General features: G+C 35.1%; 1 protein-coding gene and 1 non-coding gene across 2 annotated transcripts in view; one reads left to right on the top strand and one right to left on the bottom strand.

The window, feature by feature from the left end:
- CNTN5 (contactin 5) overlaps nucleotides 1-22,199 on the top strand; it is a 1,016,845-nt gene that overhangs the window by 261,903 nt on the left and 732,743 nt on the right. The gene's annotated exons all lie outside the window — the stretch shown is intronic.
- Nucleotides 13,685-13,817, bottom strand: LOC123613827 (small nucleolar RNA SNORA71). The gene has a single exon (XR_006721269.1). It is a non-coding gene; the product is annotated as a small nucleolar RNA SNORA71 (small nucleolar RNA).

The following is a 22,199-nucleotide window of genomic DNA, read 5'->3' on the forward strand; positions in this document are numbered from 1 at the left end:
AAATTACACAAAAAATGCCAATACTTCCAACCTAATGAATTATGAAGTGTCAGTGTGGAATTCATTTTGATTGAAAAGTTATTTGTGTGTCTGCCTTTTTTTTTTTTATCATATTTAGTCTTGCCAATGTTATCTTTGAATTTAAATATTTGTATAAGTAGGATTATTTTCTTTTTAACTCAGTATTAAATGTAGTTCTAATAGAAATTATTTCTGCATCCTGACTTGAGTAGGTGTTGGGTGACTTTCTATTCATCAGCCTAAATATTAGCAAAGACAAATGGATATATGTGAATCAATAATAGTCGCTGCATTTCTAAGAAATACTTCATTTGGAAACCATACTCAAACTAGAATTTGAATATGAAACCAGAGCTGTTTCAATGACTACTTAGGCCAAATTAGTAAAACCTGTAATAGTAGCATAGCTAAAATTTATCATTCCCTTACTAAGTATCAGAAGCTATTCTATGATTGATCTTCACAACAATTAGATCTTCTTTCTAATTCAAGATTATTAATATCCCTGAGATAAATCAAAGCAGTAAGAGATCAAGGAATAAGTAGTTGAGGGGGTTTCCTACCTATGCAATCTGGGAAACTGTAGTCTTCTATCTTTTAATCCTACGTACCAAAACACAAGTTCTCTGAAGTAGTGTTACCTGTACCTGTATGGTGCCTGTGCTAAAATTTCTAGGTATGTTTCGGATAAAATTTCCAGATAAGTTTTTGGATATCGTCTTAATTTGGGTTCCCCAGGCATACCCTGCTAATAGGACTTTGGTGTTGATAGTTTACCACGACATTGATCCCAGGAAGCACAAGTGAGGGAGTAGGGAGAGCAAGACACAGAAGAGAGAAAAGTTCAGAAGAAGCACAGTAATGAGTAGGTTAGCAGATGTAAGTACTTGGAGCTTCATCCTGCTCCGAGTTCCCTCTGTGGTTTCACTTAGAACGTGACTCAGAATTGTTGCACCAGAGACAGAAACTGGGTTAAATGTGCCCTCCATTGGTCTAATTGGGTGAAGGTTGACTTTGGGAACGTTAAATACTGGGGCCATTGTGAACTGCCCTACTTTGGCTGAAAAAGGTTCCAGAGTGCTAGAGAAAACCTTGAGCTAGAGAAATGATGCAGTGTAGTAAACTTTTGAAGAGGAAAAAGGTCAGTTGAGTACAGAATTGTCTTCTGTGGCTGTAGGTGAATCGAGGGGTTATGAATTGAGACATTAACAGCATCTGCTGCTGAGGTGCAATTACAGTATAGTCAGATTCTCTGAAAATGTGCTGAATACACCAAAAATTTCTTGAGAGAATGTGTGACCCTTTTGTGCCCTAACCTTAGTCTGGGGCTAAAGGTAGCTTGTTTTATACTAACTCTCTTCAATTTACTGGAGGGATATATCTGCACACACTAATAAACTCAACAAACATGCACTAAGTTACTGTTTCTAATATATCAAACATAAGGACAGTTCAGTCTAAAATATCAAATTACCTATTAGATATAAAGTGATCAAAATCAGTTGTTTAAAATAATGTTTCAATTTTTTGCAATCTGCCCATATCTTGAATGAAGAACCTGAGTGTAATTATATGGTGCACTCAGAGCTGCTTAAATGGCATGACCTCACGCAGGTATGGATAGAAACTGTTGTGGAACATCTTAACTAATATTTATTTTGTAATTTGTCTTATATTCCCATTGCTGTGACCTATATATTGTGAAAGAAAGGCAATTTTTCCTATTTATTTCACAATTTTACACATGACTATAAATCAAATAATTAGGAATAAAAACTAAACTGTTTAGATGAACAATAGGCATGGAAGGAAGAGCCATATGACAATGATGTAGTAAGGGGGAAGTATTTTTAGAGGTACAGATTTTTCTAAGAATTACAATTTCTTAAGTTTTAACTAAATATTCAAGTAATTGTGTTTTGTACACTTTAAAATTTAAGTGGACTCAGAAAGTAATTTTAACTTAGTCTTTAAGAAGAATAATTTTAAAGTGATATGAGGATACTTAGGATTTGCTAATACCTTTTGAAGTTGGAAAGAAATCATACTGTAAGTTTTTGATAATTTTTCTCTGTAATTTGCTTTGAGAAAAGACGGTACATTGAATTTTTCCCTAATATTTAGCCACATGAGAAATAATGATAAGCACAATCTTTGAAGACACTTTGGAAATGCATAATATACACACAGAATATAAATTGCTTTGTAAATATTACACTAAAAATAATAAGTCACACTTTTTCAGAAGTACCTATTTTTTCTTCTACTTGAGGCTTTTCAGAGGATAAAAAGATATATGAGAAATATTTTAAGAAAACAAAAGTGTGTCAATAAATATTTCTGTGTTCTATAAAAATAAAGTTAAAGAAAACAAAGAATAAAACTGCTGAATTTTGTTTTCTTTGCTATTTAAATAACCACTGTTATATTAAAATTAGAATACTTACTTAACTATAATATTCGTAATTCAGAATAATGTATGACATGTTATTGATATAGTTTAAATTAAATCCATGAACTTATGTCTGTGAGAATGAAATTGATGTAATAAAGGAAATATTTTTCTGTTCTTTTTGGGCATAGTCCCTTCAACTTGCATTGCTGTAAGTAAGTGTTAATTTTGCACTGTTATTAGCACAAAAGATGTAACACAACAAAATGTCTACTATATTGCATGTAAAATATCTTTAGTTATTTGAAAATATTTGAACTAAGTATTCTAAAATTTATCTTTCCCTTGAGCCTGATCAGATACCTGTTTATTTAAATGTTGCTATTTTTTTCTTTCATAAAATTACTTGCACTGACTTGCCGTTTGGTGTTTACTATTGATTTGTATTGAGGGACATAATAAGAATCAGTCATAGTCAGTCAATTTTCAGGAATGAGTTAGGAATGTCATGTTCCATGTCTGACAGTATTCTGTTAGGGGGTTGTGCTAGAGTGGAATGGGGAATGTGTCTCTTTTCTTACTACCAAGAACAATTGTGCACCTGCTGAATAACTTAATTATTTTCAATTTAATTCTGTTGCTATTGTTATTGTTTGGTGAGGATGGGGGAGGTTGATTATTTTAACCTCATGGATTCTGTAGGTAATGTCACTTACAGTATTTCCTTTCATTTGATTGCTGCAAGATTTACTCCACATGACCTCTAATGTTGGATTTTATGATATCCTCTATTTTGTTTTATTATTATTTCTTCATTTGTAGATGCATTTATTTTATTTACCCATTACTTGTTTATATTTTTGTAAATTGCATCAACTTTTGTTAGGAGATGGATCATATAAATAATATATGAAAAGCATTATAATATTTTCTGTTTCTCAATTTTCTGTAATATTTGTTAATGTTTTATCAATTTTAAGTATTTCATTTATTCAGATATGTATGGTGTTTTGAATTATGAATGATCTAAAAATACATCCATGAATAAAATCTGAAAAAAAAATTCTGCTCTTTTGAAGTTGCCTATTCTGGAAAGAGGCATTGAATGAATGTACAAATAAAAAAATTACAGTATTTTGAAGTGATGGAAAGAGGCATTGAATGAATGTACAAATAAAAAGTGTACAGTATTTTGAAGTGATGGGTATTTTGGAAGAAATACACCAGAGTTAAAAAGGTTAGAAAGAGTTGGGATTGGATGGTTTTGTTTGTTTATTTGTTTGTGTTTTGAGGAGATTATGGGAGAATTTTCTGCTGAGGTGACCTTTGCTGTGCGACATGAAGGAAGTATTGGTGCTCACCATGTGGCTTTTGTAGTGACAGCAAGGCCAACAGACACAAATGCCCTGAGGCATTATATTTGATGTGTCTTGGGAGGTCAATATGCTGGAAAAGAATGAGTGAGGGGTAGAGTTGGAAAAAACAAAATCAGAGAGCTGGTAGACAGAAATCAAATAAGTTAATATGAGATATTGTGAGGAATTTTACTTTAACACTCAATGAGATAGGAATCAGATGTTGAAGGGTTTTGAACTGATCATTATTTAATTTACATTTTAAGCATTGGTGATGCTTAAAATGTTAAGATATAACCTGGAAGAAAATGAAAAAGTATAAAGAATGTTATCAGTCCTTTGTGCCTGGGTACCTAGAAGGGGCAGTTGCCTGGGCAACTAGAAAGATGGAATTTCTACTTCCTAAGACTGAGATGGTGGCAGGTTTGGGGTTGGAAGACTGAGGAGTTCATTTTCAGACAAGTGTGGGATGCCTGTTTGACATACAAATGAAGATGTAAAGTAGGTAGTTGAACATACGAATTTGGAGTTTAAGAAAGTTGAATTGATCTTAGATATAAAATTGGGAGTTTGCAATAGTGTTTCATGTCAATAATCTACAAGAAGTTAGAGAAAGTGGTAATTATATGGACTAAAACATTGGTTACAGAAATGAGGAGAATTAGCAAAAGAACCTGAGAAGGAGAAGCTACAGAAATTGAAGGAAAAACTGAAGAATGGTGATTCAGATGCTTTGTAAAGATAGCTTTTTAAGAAAGAGGAAGTGAATAGCCATGAAAAAGCTGCTATAGATCTTCTAAGATAAGAACTTAATATGGAATCTGTATTTATTTTGATTTCATTGTTATTTTGCCAAGAGCTTTTACAGTGCAGTGGTAGTTACGGTGGAATGAATATCATATATGAGTGTGTTTGAGAGGAAACAAGAGGAAAAAGCAAAGAGGTCAATGCAGTAATTACTAATTATCTAATGTAGTAATTATTAATATTAATAATATTAGTAATACTTATATAAATTGCATAATTAAATGAAAGTAAATAAGTGATTGTTAAAGGCTATGGTACCCTGATTACGTAAATCTACACTGAACATATTTTTCACTACAATACATAACTGTGCTTATTTTCTCAAAAATTTTATTTTCAGGCTCCAGATTTTCAATATTCTAAGTAAACTTTTCTGCTTACTTCTGCTTTTTTTCTAAGTCTCCCCTAATTTGACCTGCCTGGTTCAACAATTATTCACTAAAGATGTCTAACATATTGAGTGATTTAAATAACTGCTGTCTTACCAAGCATTTGACAGGAGGCTTTAGTATTGTATTTGCATGTTAAATCATTTGTAAATTAATAAAAATCTAACAGTAGATGAAGTAAGAATTGAGTGTCATCTTGTAGCTGGAGGATAGGCTTCTACGTGAAACACTTCTTCCTATAATGAATACTCATAGCTAACAGAAATAATTTAACTCCCAGAATTTTTATTAAAATCTTCTGATAATAAGTAAAATCTTGAACATTGATTATAATAGATATAAATAAGAATTTCAAAACAAAATACAATGTTTCCAAAATAAAACAGCTAGAATTTATTTTCAGATGAAATGCATGCATATCTAAATAATTTAAATTTATAATCTCATTTGCTATTGTTTCTATATTATAGTTTTATAGCTTAATTTTTTATGAATTAAAACTTAGAGGCAGCCTGGAATTTTGGATGATATGACATTTAAAATCAGAAATCATGAGTATAAGTCCCAATTCTGCTACTTCAAAACATTGTTCTATGAAGCAAACTCATAGTCTCAGGTTCCACACTACTAAAATTATACTAATCAGAATATGTATTTTATTGGATGACTGTGGGATTTAGTGGGATGTGGTATGACCTACAGATCACATGTTTTGCACTTTTTAAGAGAGAAGTATTTTATCTGCAAACAATAAAAAATGAAAAAAAAGATGGAAAAGCTAAAAAATTAGATTTTGCCTCACAAGAACCTTTTTGTCCTAAAGACAATTAATCAGTCTGTTGAAATATGACAAAACAAAATTCCAGACACAGAGACCCTCATGAAATACACCTTGAGTTCAGTCTCCTACATGTGAAATTCAAGAAAAACTGAGTGAATCACATGACTGATGAAAATTACTGTGAAAGGACAAAAGGAGGAAGGAAATTCCTGGTGCAATATGCATCCAAAAAGAAATCACTACAATAATGGAGACTGCAGTGATAAATTATACAAATAATAGAAGTGATCATTTAAATTTGGTTCAAGAACACCTGAACCTGCTTTAACAAATAGCCTAGCTAACATTTGTTGAAATAAACCAGTGATGATAATTATTTGTTATGCTAATATTTTCCATATTTAAAAAAAGTTTATTAGTATCAGGAAAGACATTGAAAAATAATGTTAAATAACAGAAGAAAATCTTCCTACTTGCTGTTAATGAATAAAAATTTACAGAATTTAAAAACATAAAAAATAATCACTACCTAGTGAGTGTAATTTAACGAAGAACTTCACAAACTATTTCTTACAACTATGTTCAGGGACATCTGTGTTTGGGGAAGAGGGATAGAAGATTTGAATCAATGTTATAATGATAAATAGTTAAAAACTGAAGTTTTTACCCATAATATAAAACAAATTAGGGTTACCATTTTAAAAATTAATTTTTATGAAATTTCAAATTGTGTCCTTTTCATATCATTTAAGAAGCAGGTAGATTTTAGTGTTGAAATTCAAATAAGTCATTATACTATTATTTTTATTTTAGGACTATCATAAATATTTTGATAAAATAAATTAGAACCAAACAATTTTATATTTTTGTTAAAGCTGTGATATCAATTTTACTGAATCTGTGTAGAAAATGGCTCCAATAAGGGCCATTTGTTAGCAGAGAAAAACCTAAGAGATACACAAAAACAAAGTACAAATGAAATGAAAAAAGGAGTGTTGGATTGCTGTAATTCAATAGTAATGAGAAATGACTACTAAAAATGATAGTAGAAAATAGTGTCCAGAATGAAGGCTGCTTTGGTGTCCCTCTGCTCTGGTCTGGTCAGACCGTATCTGGAAGAGAGGCATTAACAAACTGGAGGTGGCTATGTGAAAAGTTAGCAGAGGATGATGAATCATTATCACCTGGAAAATGGAGAAAGAAATTGGTAATGTGTAGTCTGGAGAAAAGGAGACTTAGAGACAATATGTATGTTCTCAGCTGTTTAAAAGGAATGTCATGTGGAAGAGGAATTAGTACAAATATGCCTTGCTCCAAAGAATAGGACTCTAGCAATCAGAAAGAAAGGTGTTTCAGCTCAGTATGATACAAAGATTCTGGTATTTTTAATAAGTATGTGATGTCAGCGAATGCTTCATTGTATCTTGCACTCGGAAAGTGATATGATATCCAAGGTCTTTTCCAACATTAATAATCTTTGACTTTGTGACTTTAAGTAGATTCAAATGCTCGTTTTAAATTTTAGTAAGAAGCTTTCCACAGGGCTTTAAGATAATCTGAAGTTTATATTATTATGCCTTATTGCTATCTCTTTTTCTTTCTTTCTTTTTCCCTCCTGTCCTTCCTTCTTTCCTTCCTTCATTCCTTCTATCCTTCCTTCCTTGCTTCCTTCCTTCCTTTCTTCTGTCTATCTATATATCTACCCATCTATCTATCTCATGACTTCAAACTCTAAATTAAAGCTGTATAAAGGTTAAAAAAACCCCGTGTAGCATGTTCTAATAATCTTACATTCCTAAAATGGAAAAAGCCGTAATGATTGTAGGTCACATTTTGACCTACAAAAACAGCAATTTCATGTAAATGAATTTCTCATATATAGATAATTCCTGATGAATTTATTAGCAGACTTATCAAAGATAATTCTTTTATAATTAAGTATACTTGGGACACTCACTCCTCAGTTTCAAAGAGCAAAGTAAGCTTGCAGTAGAGCCTCTGAAGCACCAGGAAGCTTTGCCATCTCATGCTTTCTAAGAGCTTTGATTAAGCTAGGGTTTTCTCCAATAATAATTCTGTACCTTGCTCTTAAATAATATAAGGAAAGTGTATAAAAACCTTCAAAGAAATGTATTTTGGGAAAAAAAATATCCTTTCACTTCGTCCACTTCAACCTTCTGTTAATCAAAACAGTAGGAAAAAATCATTTTGATCCCCAAATTATTTCAGGTTTTAGTTAAAGGTGTAAAAAGTGGTTCTCAGAAAACTCTCCTGAATAAAAATTATATTTAATGTTCTTTAATTTTTTATGAATCTTCATCCAAGAGTCTTCATACTAATGTTTATCTCTATTACATTAAAAAATCAATCTTTTGAAAAATAGATAGGAAAGTTTTCAGCTCAGCTTTTGTTCTGAAAAATAAAAGTGAAGCTGAATACATTTAATGGGATAAAACAAATGATAAGGGAAACAAATATAAAATATTTATAGAGTAATAAGAAAATTTAAATCAAATACCTTAAGTAGAGCTCAGTATCTACTAGAGACACTGACATGAAAAATGCAGTGTTTCGTGATATACACATATATGTGGTGAAATTATTGACTCTGGATATCTAGCTATGGGACAAATTAAGAAAATATGTTTAAAGGAGAAATAAAAAATGGAATCAAAATTTCTTTTAAATCTAGCTAATCATTTGTTCTTCAGTATCATTGTATATTTAAGTCACTGCCTTTACAAGATAAGATATTTCTGGACATAATAGGAAAGTTAAAATGCATAGTAACAGAAAGTAGCAGGGGATATAGTCAGACCTTTAGATGTGGATTCTTTCTCTCAGACCCGTTGTTCTATATCATGTATTAATTCCAAATATTGGATTCTTCGGTATGGAAATTTAGGACTCCTGCAAAGCATGGGGATAAATCACTTGCATACATCCATGCATACATAAGTATTTGACATTTCAAATAAAGCATTGGCCAGGAATCACATGGAAAGTCAAAAAATGTGGGGATATTATTTGCACTCAATATTTTCTTTCTAATTAGTTCTACATTGTTGTTAATGGTATGTTATATTTTTTGTGGTATAAACTGAACCTAATTACTCATATAGGATGTCTTTTCCTTAGTCCTTTCCTCTGAACTACCCATTGCCAGCTTTACCTCTCCACCCGAGTTATTTCAGAGGTAACAAGTATTTCCAAGCCAGAACTCATGATTGCTCACACCCTTACTCTTGTGGTGGGTTGAACCTTTGTTTTCAGTTCTTAAACCTTTAAGCAACCTAGAGATGAAGGTGCTATTACTCCAATTTTACAAATAAGAAATTTGAGGCTAAGAGAAGAAATGTGTACAAAGTTACACAACCAAAATGTGAAAAATTTAGGAGTTGATTTTATGTCTAGAGCGTATTAAAGCCTGTGCCTTTCTATTGCGTAAGGTATAAATAAGAATAATATACTTGGAAAAAAACTTTCAAAGCTGATTTTATTCAATGTAAATTGTATACATTTGCTGCTATGCATATGTAAATTACCATTTTACATTATATATATTTGCTGCAATGCATATGTCAATTATTATTTAATTCTCTCCAGAATAACTATAAAATAGATTTTCCTTTTGGTATACTTTCTCACAGCCTCTTGGATATAGAAATATTAAAAATTTATTGTATTGTTGCCAAAGGTAATGGTAACTGAATATAAAACCTCAAGTATTTAAATCAAAACTTTCAAAACAAAAGATACATTAGAGATTAATTACATATAGTATTGCATTTTTAAAAATACTTAAGGAACAAAATAAAGATGAAAAATTGTTTATGCACATTCATTCCACAGTAACGTAATACATTTTAAGTTTTGTGCTTTCCTTTAGTTCTTATCCATAGGCAAAAATAATTTCACAGAGCTCTAGTGATAGCATAGAAATAATTCTGTATTTGACTTTTTCGTTGATATTATGTCTTACTCATGTGAAGATTGCCTTTAAATATTGACTTTCTATATTAAATATAGCCTATTAGCTTGCCACAGAAGTACTAAAAGCCAGGGCAATAATTCTGCTAAATCAAACAGAAAGGAATTTGAATTAATTTTAAGGATGTAATGCAAAAATAGTGAACTAGTTTATTTTCCAAAATGTCTACATGGTACTGAAAACATACTCACTCAGCCTGTGCTGTGCCAAGGAGGCCTTGATCTCCTTGAGCCTGTTGGCCCTTGTCATTTCCACTCACATAGGTTGTGACTACTTCACAGGCCCAGGAGAGAAGGCTGCTGAGTTCTCCACTGATGTGGTCAAGCAGTGTTAGCTCTCACAATTTTCCCTGTTGCCAATAGTCACAGCTTCAGTAAGGAGGTGAGCACCATGAGGGCGTGGTACATTTGTGACTGAGGAGCTAGATGGGGACAAGGATGCAGTAGCAATGGAAAGAACAGCAGTTGCTACCACTGCCATTCTCTAACAAAAAGAAGCATTTCTAAAAAAGTAGTGTGGCTGGATCGTGTCTACTGCTGATGGAGCTTTTTCCACTATGGCCCCTGTCTGGGTACCCAGCTAATTTTTGAGACAGTTTAAAGCTTTAGAATAGTCCCATTCCCACCACATAGAGAAGTTTTTGTTTACTTATTTTTAAGAAAGGTGTGCAGTATTTCTTAATAGAGTCCCCAGATAAAGATCATCTTAATTTTAGGAAAATATCTGTTTTAGAGTGATGAGAGAAAACAGATTTGGTGCTTATTGTACATTTCCTTCCTCCCTGCCCTCTTTCTTTCCTCCCTTCCTTCTTTCCTTCTCCTCTTTCTTGTCATGCAAATTGATGATTTGTCCCACCCTTCCAGAATCATCATATACAGTTGATCAGATTATTCACTGCACAAGGCTCATGACCAAGGGGGAAATTTGAGCCTGAAATCCCATCCATGCGCCACTTGCCAAATAAATTAGAACTATATCTTCCCAGATGGATGTGTCTTCCTAACTCTCAGAGAAGCTCATTAAGCTCCTGGCAGCCCTGGCCTCCCTCTTCCTGCCATAAGGCTATTCAGATCTTGCCTCTTAGAGGTAAATCAGCCACCTCTCACAGGTCAGTGAGCCCACAGATCAATACACCCAGGTATCGTGCAATAATTATTACTTGGTCTTCCTACATAGAAAGAGCCTTATCAGAAAGTTTGAGCACATGTTTGGCAGAAACATCTTAACTGCAGAATCAGAAGATATTTATTTGAATTGAAAAAGGTAATATATGTGGATCAGTTGGATTATTGCTATCCTTTAAATACTAGTTAAAATGACAGTTCTCTTGATTCTTTAATAGGAAAGTCCCTCCCACTTTTAAAATTACATGCCACTTTTCCTTGTCTCTTTGTTTTAGATTTGCATGCATGCCTGTGCTGCCTTCTAGATTTTATATTTTTCATGAAAAGACCAGTGATTCCCCCTGGAAGTGCATCAATAAGAACACTCTCCAGGAATAAGTCTTCTGAACAAAATGAAATATGCTAATGTAATTGTATATCTGGGAGAACTTAAGGAAGCTATGAGGCTACAACATCCCTAAACAGTATAAATGTAAAACAGATTGACCCATTTGAGGTTGTTGGTATAATCATACATGGTTTGATTTTATGTCTTAATCATCATCAAACTTGCGTCATATTTTAAAAATCACCTCAAAATGGAAACCTGTCCTGAGAATACTTAACACCATATAGAATTTTATGTCCTAGAACCATAGTATCTCTGAGTTTGAAAACTTACAAATGTTATCAAAGATACCTACTTACTTGACCCTTTAAGATTCTCTACGATATTCCCAAACTTCAGCATTTCTTAAAATAAGCAGCAATATTATCACTTTCACTTTGCTTTGAGAAATTGTTGTGTATATTCAGGCAGAGGTTTTATTGCTGTAACTTCCACCATTTCGCTTTTGTTAAATTCTTTAAGAAGTAAGGATGCAACAATTCAAATCATACTTTTTCAGAAATATAGCTAAAGATCACTAAGTGACTGCTATGAACCAGGCACTGTGCTGACCACTTTATATGCATTATATCATTTATTCATTATATCAAATGTATGAGACAGGGACTTATTATGTCCTACCAGGTTTTCTACATCTCTGGCTTATTATCCCTTTTTCTTTCAAGTAACCCTGACTCCCAGAGTTTCAAGTTCCATCAAAATTCTAGTTATTCTCTAGGCTATGTCTCAGACTGTTGACATGGCCCTGTCACATGGCCGGTGGTGTAGTCTCAGAATATCCCCGCTGTCTGTTTTTCTCTAGCAGGGTGAAGACGGTGTCCTCTTTAGAGGTACAGGAATGACGTAGAGCTATGGAAGTGTCACAAACTTCCAAACAAAGAGAATAAGGGGTGCGCGTGGAAGTCAACGATAGGTGCCTCCCCCACCAGGAACAAAAATAATCAGTATAATTGAAAGAAAACTATATATGGAAAATAATAGCTATATTAAAATTCATTTGTTTGCTTTGTATGTAATAAGAAAAAGCATGGAACCAAGGTTATTTTTTACGGATTGGTGAGCAGATTAAGCCTCCTTCTCATAAGTCTAAACTGAGATCCATGTATTTTGCACTTTATGTGACTTGGGAAGTAAGAAATTAAGAGGCTGTATAACCTGGGTAAGCAGTTATTTGGTATTTGTTAATTTGAAATTTCGTGTAAATAAATTCCGATTCTGCCATAAGATAATCCACAGTTATTTTTGGATCTGAGGCAGGTAGGGATTGTTTCTGTAATTGGAACTCTTGCTAAACCGCATCACCATCATTTCTTCTCATTATAATATGTTTACTGAAAAGGACATTCCTCTGCTATTGAGAATAACTTACGTGGATTATTTGGATAATAAGGTCAAGGTGCAGAGTTTATTGTAGGCAAAAATTCTGTGTTTTAGTGTTTGAACAAAGGCAGAAGAATTTGTTGAGAAATATTTGTTTATATATTTATATATATATTTGAATTATCGTTAATAATCTTGTTTTATTTAAAAATAATTCATTAGATTACTAACAAATTAAATTTAAATAAATTCACAAAAGGATCACTGCTATGAATCTAACTTTCTAAAACATGTTAAAACATTTTCCTGAAGAAGTTAGAGTCCTTGACATGGGACTGGTTCAAACTGCAAAGCCTGGAACATAGTGACAACTGTCCTACTAGCATGTAATTTTTGTTGTTGTTGTTGTTTTGTTTGTTTGTTTTTGTGAATGTGTACGGTTTACTGGGTGGTTGGGCAGAGAGGGGAACAGTGAGCAGCTGCCAACTCCATAGAAGAACTCTGTCTTTGAAGTCATCCAGGTGGGCAGAGGGCCTCGGGGCCAGCCTTCCCTGCCCGCAGCCCTCCAAGGGTACTGCTGTCGAGACAGAACCAGATGAAGTGGACCCCAAGGCCCAGTCCCGGCACTTTCCCTCTGATGCCTGTGTGGAGTGAACAGTGAGCAGGCAATGGGGAGGGACTCTGGGGAGGCTTCTGGTGGGGACCTCCTTCTGCATGCTCTGCCCAGTGAGTGTTCATAAGCAACAGGCAAATCTTTGCTGGGGAAATACCAGCAATCCCAGATCCCAAGTCATCCTGAGGGTCACTGACTCATGGCCTTGGCACTTCCTTCTGGATCTGAGACTGACCTGTTATCTGGGAGCCAGACGTGCCTCTCAGGGGCACCGTTTTGCATCCTCAGAGTTACTAAGTGAGGCCATCAGTGCAGCGTCTCTGCCTCCCACAGGACACATCTGAACTTATTCCAGCATGAGGTCACATATAAAATTATGGAGTGGTTTCTGTCAAGAGGTTCTCTGACTTCAAAGATAAAGTGAACCCCTGCAGGTCCAGGAGCTAGCCCAGTCACCTTATCACAAGGGGAGCCAGCAAAGGCCGGAGCTCTGAAGGGGCTGGCAAGAGGAAGAAGCTAGGTATCAGAAAGATCCACTGGGCCCTCCACACACGGGGAAACATCTTTCAGCGATTCCTCTCCCTGCACTGTCAATGACCAGGGCAGGGGCAGAGCACGATCACTTTCAATGCAGGAGAGCATGTAGTTTTAATACTGCTGATTGAAAGTTTGACATTTGCTGGTTGACAGTTTTTATGTAACATGTATCATTCTTCATATTATTATTTTTTAGCTTGGGAAGACTTCCTAGAGTGTTCATAGCATTGATATAAATTTCTGTCCTTTTATGTGACCCCAGTGATGCCTAAGTAAGGTTCACATACTCACTTATCCATGCACCCCATGGGCATATAGGAACCACTATGTGCCACAAATGAGCAAAGCAAATGACAAAACAAGCAACAAAAATTTCTGCCATCACAAAACTTATATTCTAGTGGCTGAGTTCACTGAATAAACAAATGAATAAATAAATTATGTGGTCATTAGAAAGTGTTAAGTGTTATAAAGAAAAGTGAATGGGGTTAGGGCGGCCTAAATTTGGGGTGATGATCATGAAGACCTGGGAAGACAGTCTAAAGCCGCGATTTGAACAACGGGAGACTCTCCTAAGGGAATTTCATGTGTATGCTTATGAGAAACCTAAATCTTTTAATACTCCTTTCTAGTTCAGCTGTAGACTTCTTATTTTTCTGGCAGACAGGGGAATTATATGACAGAGATGTGGGGATATTGGCTGCTCTTCTCGCCACCACCATTAAGGTGGTTATCATATGACAGATTATTTTTTTTTTCCTAGTTTTGATCCAGTTTCTTGGCAAGCTGGCTATAATCTGACTCAGTCCCTACATTCCCACTGCCAAGGTGCACAAACATGGTCAGGCATATGGTCTTGTTTTTATGATCTTTTAACCTTTATTTATTTCAGATACACCATGGTGTAATGGATCATTTGGGGGTATTGAACACTTGGAGTGGCAGCAGGTCTGGTTGGGACCATCTGGAGATGCTGAGGAAGGGGAAGTTTGCTTCCTTGTGGAGTGAGCTTTTAAAGGGATTATATAAAATTAACTAGAAAATTTGTAGTAACTTTGTTTCGGAACAGGATATGGTGGCATATAAGGTAGATGAACGAATCATGGAACAGATAGATGGCTAAGTGTGTAGTGAGGCAAATATATATCTTGATTCCAGGCACTAGCACTCTGGAATAATCTATTAACTTCCTACATCTGATATCTTAGATTTTGGAAAGAGGCTATCCTAACATGAACAAACTTTTTTCATTTTCTTTTAGTTTTAGGCATGGGCATAATGTTCCCAGAGCCTGCATGTATACATAATTAATATGAAAGAGATAGAAGGTTGAAAGAATAAACAGATGTACAAAAAATGAATTATATCGTTGACGTCCATTTAAAATCTACTTTGTGTATTTTGATGGTATGCGTCATCCACCAATAATTATGGTTTTATCTTTTGATATCATAAAACGCTTTTAACTGTAATATATTTCAGACTGTATGATCAGTGTGATCTCATATTCCTAACATTTGCTTTTCACTTGTTGAGAATTACTGTGTAGAAGAACAAAAAATAGTGGGAAGAGAGTGGGAAGGGATAAATTGGGAGTTCAAGATTTGCAGATACTAACTACTATATATAAAATAAATAAACAGCAAATTTATACTATATAGCACAGGGAACTATATTCAATATCTTGTAGCAACATATGGTTAAAAAGAATATGGAAAAATATATGTATGTTCTTATATGACCAAAATATTATTCTGTACACTTGATTTGATACAACATTGTAAACTGACTATACTTCAATAAAAATATATTAAAAAAATGTATATACACATACATACCCACCTGATTGCCTAAATTAAGGCACACACACATACACATGAATCTGACAAATAAGTCCAACCACTTTGGAAAAAGTTTTTGCAGTTTCTTATAAAACTAATATAGATCTACCCTATGACATAGCAATTACACTCCTAGGTATTTACCCCAAACAAATGAAACATACATCCACAGAAATACATGTAAAAGAAATATCGACAGCAGTTTTATCCATAATAGCCTAAAACTAGAAACAGTCCTTGTGTCCATCAGAGGTGAATGGATAAACAAATTGAGATTACTTACACAAAGGAATACTACTCAGCACTAAGAAGGAATAAATTATGGACCATGTAATAGTATGAATGAATCTCGAAAACATTATGCTTCATGAAAGAAACCTTACTCAAAGGAGTTATGTACCATGCAGTCCTATGTATATTAAGTTCTCAAACAGGCAAATCCTGTGGTGGGAAAAAAACTAGAACAGTGATGTCTCTGAGGATTAGGGTAGGTGATAACTGAGAATGTATATGAGAACTTTCTGGAATGATGCCCAGTGATTTTCTTAAATGATTGAACAACACCAAACAGTCTTACTTAGGCAACTGAATTATTTTCTATTGTATAACAGCTAAAAGTCATTTCCTTTCCAGGAAGCATTTATTCCAGGTAGAAAATCAGTAAATAGGGGGAAAAGGATGTTTTTACATTTTTCCTCTAATTTTTCATGTTGTACATTTCAGCTCTTTTATGCATTAAGCAGACTCAGTCTCCTCCAAGATTGAAGTAGGGAGCAGGGAGAGAGGTGAAGTCTAGGAAAGATTGTGTGCTAGTGGTAATGTCATGAGCTATTACTGTTTTCTGTGCCTGACATACATGTAATGCTGAGTCTTTATGTGTGAATAAATTTGAGGGATTTTAAATGTGCTTCAGAGACCTCTCCTCAATTCCTAATTTCTTGAGATCTCTCATCTACAGTTCTCCTACTAAAGACAAATGTATTTATTTCAGGTGGTCACTTACAATTTCTCACATCCTACACTTGTACTGTCTTACCACCAGTCTCTATCAGCTTAGTTCTACTCACTACTCCTGGCAAATCTCTTTGGAGTGTTAAAACACAACCCCAGGCAGCCTTATTTTTACAGGTGGTCTGCATGAAAATAGTTGATGTGATCTGTGGAAAATATGTGCTTTGGTCCATTTTAATGGGAATTAAATTACTTCTCTCTCTTAGCCCCCATATTCTGCTGTCATAGACTCCTTCCTCTAGCACCCATGCCTTTTTTTCTCAGATATGAGTCAGAACAGTCCACACTTACCTACAGGCTCCAGTGGCCACATACTAGACTCTCCCATGGTTTTTCAAAGCCTCACTTGAAAGTCTTGATGTGAGCAGAAAATAACCTCTACCTTCTTTGAAGACAGATTGAAGAGACTCACAGCATGTTTATTATCTCTTTCTGACCTCCAGCTTTTCTCTTGGCCTCACCAGCACCTTGGAAAGGCTGATGATATGTGCTCAGTTCACGGTGACTAAAGCGGTTTGAAATCCAGCACAGGGGAAGTAGCACTTCACTATGGAATATGCAATATGTGCCATCTCTTTACCATCTTGGTTTTCCTTCTGACACCAAGACAGAAAGAGTCCCATTTCAACTTCCTCCCTTCTCTAGTAATTTTTGAACTTCATTGTGTAGACTAAACAATTCCTATCCTGAGTGTTTTACATGTATTATCTTACTTACTAGTCACTAAACTACAGGTAAGAATTATTAACTCCGTTTTGTAGATATAGACTCTAATGCTTAGAGAATTTTGGCCACTTTCCCTTCCAGGTTTGTGCAGGTTCTAAGGGTGGCACTGATATTCACATCCAGGCTCATCTAACTAAAAAGTAATACAATTGTTGTGGTACAAAATCCCTCGTATGTTTATTTCTTACTTTCCTTTCGTTTTAAAATGCTTGTATCCTGAGTTTAATTTATCATGTTTCTTATAGCTTATATATAAAATACCTAAGCGTCAATATTTTCTGAAATAAAATGATATAAACAAGCAAACACAAAACATAGTCATTCTTAATTTGGCCTGAATTTACCTATGTCTCTCTCCATGACTAGTTCCCCAAATTGAACGCAAAAATCCCAGTTTCCCCAATAAAGTGCTATGTAAATCAGTTTTGAAAATATGGAGTTCAGTGAGGCTATCATCTGAGGATAAATGCTAGAAGATTACAACCATATCTTTTATTCTCCTGCCAAACAGACCACGCATCTGCCAAGGAAGCTCAGATCTCCAACAGAGCATAAATTGAGTTTGAGAATATACAGTTAAATAGCCACTGTAGCTAGAACCTGATCAGAATGTACTGAAAGGTTATAACATTTCTTTTTACTCTCTGCCAAACGGACTTTGCTCCTGCCTAGGAAATTGAAATCTAAGGCAGATGACATTGACAGGGCAGATGCCATTAACAGAGAGGGATATTGGCCATGTACAACACAGATTGAGACATTAAATGCCCAGACTTAAATGAAACCAGAAAGTTCAGAATTCTTCAATGTTTCAGATGTGTGCATGATAGCCGTGTGAACATCCAGGAATACGAACAGACCTCAGTAATCTGGGAAGAGCCTGTTGTGTTGCCACAGAACCTGCTTTTCTGCAAAGCTGTGGAGTGACCTTAACAGCATTGAAAAGGCAATCTGGAAATAAATGTTATCTATTTATGATGCCTGTTATAGCTGAAGTATTTTATTCTTTAAATTGGCGGTCTCCTGCACAGACAGGTATTTTGAGAATACAAGTGCAGTTGAAATGGCTTTTATTGCTCCTTTTCTTTTCCAGAGTATATTTATTTTTTCTGCCTTAGCCCTTATAATTTACATAATAGCAGCAATGCCTTATGGAAAAAAGATAAAAATTGATTCATGATAAGCCTGATATACCAAAATTTTAGTTTCTTTTATTTTCTAAAACTGATCTCTGTTGCTTTGGAGCCCCTATTCCTAAAGTCAAAACAAAGGAAACAAGAAGAAAACATTAAACGTGTTAAATAAAACTCAGTCTTCTTTACTTTCCAGAATTTCCGTGTGAGAAAATATTCAGTTCATGAAACTTGCGAGCAGGGTGACATCTCCCCAAGCAGTAGGCGTTGTCTTCCACCACCCCTTTCCACGATGTGTGTGGGAACACGTTGGAGCTTACCTAGCCTTAAGATGGTGAGAAGGGGAGGGAAAGGGGTTGGTCCTTGTGCTGTCCTTGGGGTGGAAGTGTCTTGTCCCACCTGTCAGCATGCTCTCTAGTCTTCATTGCCAAGCGTCAGTACCTGGCGCATCTCGGGGGTCTTTTGTTGACTCAGTGCATGAAGATGGCCATTGCGCATCCCTGCCTGGAAGAGCTGTTTCAGCCATTCTCTCACACCACAGATCCTCTGAGATCTGGGCTATGAATCTTCTTCCGTTTCTTCCTTCTCTGCCATCACCAGCCACCTACTTCCCACCCCGCTACTCTCAGTAAAGTTGAAGATTCCCTACAAGCCCTGCAGACCGTGGCAATGAGAAGCCACTACTTAAGGCCCATTGTAGCTATTTCTCTCCATCAGTCTTTTGCTTCAATTTCCAACTTGTTGGGCGGGACGAGGAGGAGGCACCAAGGCATCCTATTACTTCCTGATTTGACTCCATATGAATCACTGTCTTTTTTAATAAATTCTTGGTTTATTTTTCAAACTGATGAAAAATCATTTCATTTGCATTTATGTTTTACATCTTCTTAGAAATATGTGATTTATGCAGAACAGAATGACTCAAAAAATTATGGGTACCTGACCCTTGTTTTAGTTTACAAAATAAAATTCAGATATGCGCTTGTCCCAAAGGCTGAGTGGTAAATGGCGATTCTGTTCTGCTCTCTGCATGTTTTACTGTCCCTAACAATGATAACATGTTTTATAACTATGAGACTAATGGGGTGTAGACAATCCAATTTCTATGGTCTCCAGCATTTATACTGAAAAGACTGAATCAGGGTCAAATTCAGCCTTGTCTATTTAAGATCAAATCAAAAGAGGAGCGCTTCATTCACTCAGTCTTATCATCTACAACTCTGTTCCAATAGTGAGGACAGTTGAGAATTACCAGGGCATTTGCATCTCTGTCACTGGAGGTTGTGTTTGATTTGTGTGTGTGAGTTCTGATTTTGCTGACTTCTTTCTCTATCCTTTAGATAAATAAAGATTATTTTATCGCCCACATCCTATCTTTGTTTTAGCTCTGACATTTTTCAATGCAGTGGTTGACTTATTCTTGTTTATAAGTAACTGTTTTACAGATAAATGCTTACTACCCCTTATAAGGTTGTTCTCTAGTTGTTTAGTCGGTCGATGGATATGTGTATTTTGATACATTGACGTTATGACATTCTGTCAATTCAGAAGACCATCCAAGCTTGTATGTTGTATACATTGATACCGTTTTTAGCATTAATAACACATTCTAAGACATCAATCAATAATTGAATTAATATTATGCTACCTCCCTTAACTACACATTTCTTTTGGACAATTAATTAGACTTTCCCTCCCTTAGACTACTATTACATCTCTTCAGTGTAGTAAATGCTCAATTAATACAGTTGCACATGTACATGAATATATAAAAGCATGAATGGATAAATAACATGCTATCAACCATCATATATCTCTTGAACTATAGCAGTCATCTCCTATGTGGTCTCTCTGCTTCCACCTTTACCTCCTTAGTTTGTCTCAAAGCAGCAAAAATGATTCTTTTAAAATACAAATCCAATTATAACAGCTCCCTACTCAGAACCCGGCCATGGTTGTGATAACATGAAATAACATATAAAAATCTTTGCCATGGCCCACAGGACCCTCATGATATGTGGTTTTTGGTTATCTTTCCACCCCTTCTTCCTACTTTTTCCTTTGTTCAACATACCATAGAAATATAGGCCTCATTGCTGTCCCTTAAACATATCTCAAGACCTTTAAAATTATTATTCACTCTGTTTTGAATGGCCCCAACTCCTGATACTCTCCTGATATTGCACCCTCATTTCATTTAAATCATCCATCAAATGTCAGCTCCTTAGAGAAGCCTTTCCACACCATGTTATCTTAAGTAGCACAATTTGCATTTCTCGTCAATCTTAACATGATTCATTTTTCTTCAGTCATACTTATCAGTACATATGTTACGTATCTGTTTGTTTACCGTGTACCTTGCCCAATATGATGAATGCACCACGTGGTCAGCAAGTTTGCTTTCTTTTGGTAGCATATTCTCAGTCTGTAGAAACACTTTGTTGATACTAAACATTGAGTACATAAATGTTATGTTGATATAATTAATTGATTACTTGCAGCGTGACTCAATGAATCCCATTCTCTTGGAAGTTTCCCTGGGACAGGTTTCCTATGAGATCAAACAAAAGAGGAAAACTTCAATTCCAGATAAGTTCAGGAGGCCCCCAGTGCAACTAGAATCTGATCAGAGACCCCAAAACTGCCATGGGCTTGCAAAGAGTAGAATTATAAAGCCTTCCTCTCTGGCACATACTCAGTGGGGTTCTGTGTGTGATAAAGGTGGGAAAGGGGTGGTTGTGATCTGGAAATGGTAGAGTAGTTTGACACCTGTGGTTGTGATAGATGTTATTTTCTTATTTAACTTAGTTTATAGTTTAAAGAAGATTTGTAGTCTTTATTCTTTTATTCTTTTTGGACTAGCTCTAATGTTGTCAAAAGTGCTTTTCTTCAGTGACGTAGCATCTTTAATCCGGCTTTAGTTTCCAGGTGCCTAAGTCTCTTAATGTTATGGCTCACCCAGGCTCTCTTTAGACAGTGACCCATAATGTAGGCCTTTAATTTTTCATTCTCCCTGTGGTCCCTAATGCATCTACCATGTTCCATATAATTCCAAGAGATACATGTTTTCTTTACATTAGATACAGTGCCTTAACATCCCTCCCCCACCAACACACAAAGCTAGCACAGCTTTTAGGGTTCCCGATGGTAGAAACAATTTAAGGAAGTGTTCTTTCAGAACTCTACAAATTTTACATGAACATGTGTCAAAGATATGGTAACAGCCACCTTTATTGAGCATTTCCTGTGTGATTGACACTCAGCAGTTAACCAAGCAGAATGCAAACTGTAATCTCTGCTTCATAGGTGAGAAAAATGGGGTAGGAAGAGGCTTATTTATAAAGCGTGGTCAAGATTAATCAGTTAGTCTTACTAATCACCTGCATGTTTGTACATGCTGTCAGCAGGATGTTGATAGCCCCCCACCTCATGGACTGCCTTTCGCAACATTATTAACAAGTATATGGAACACTTCCAGTATACAGTGACTTTGTTTTTCAAACACTTAACTGAAACCTGACCATGGTTCTATCAACATTCCTAGGGTATGTTTAACCTTTAATAATAAACCTAGGATAATTAAGACAACACATAATAATACTGCTTTTTAATATTAAAAATTCACATGCAATGAATATTCATGAGAACACAAGGGAGAATATACAATTATATTTAGTTGGTCCTATTAATGGAATTATTATTAAAGTAAATGGGCTTTCTCATTTGGCAGTATTTGATAAAGGAAATAATTAGTTTCTTTATTTGGTTTT

Source organism: Camelus bactrianus, chromosome 10 (assembly GCF_048773025.1).
Source record: "Camelus bactrianus isolate YW-2024 breed Bactrian camel chromosome 10, ASM4877302v1, whole genome shotgun sequence".
Classification (NCBI taxonomy): domain Eukaryota; kingdom Metazoa; phylum Chordata; class Mammalia; order Artiodactyla; family Camelidae; genus Camelus; species Camelus bactrianus.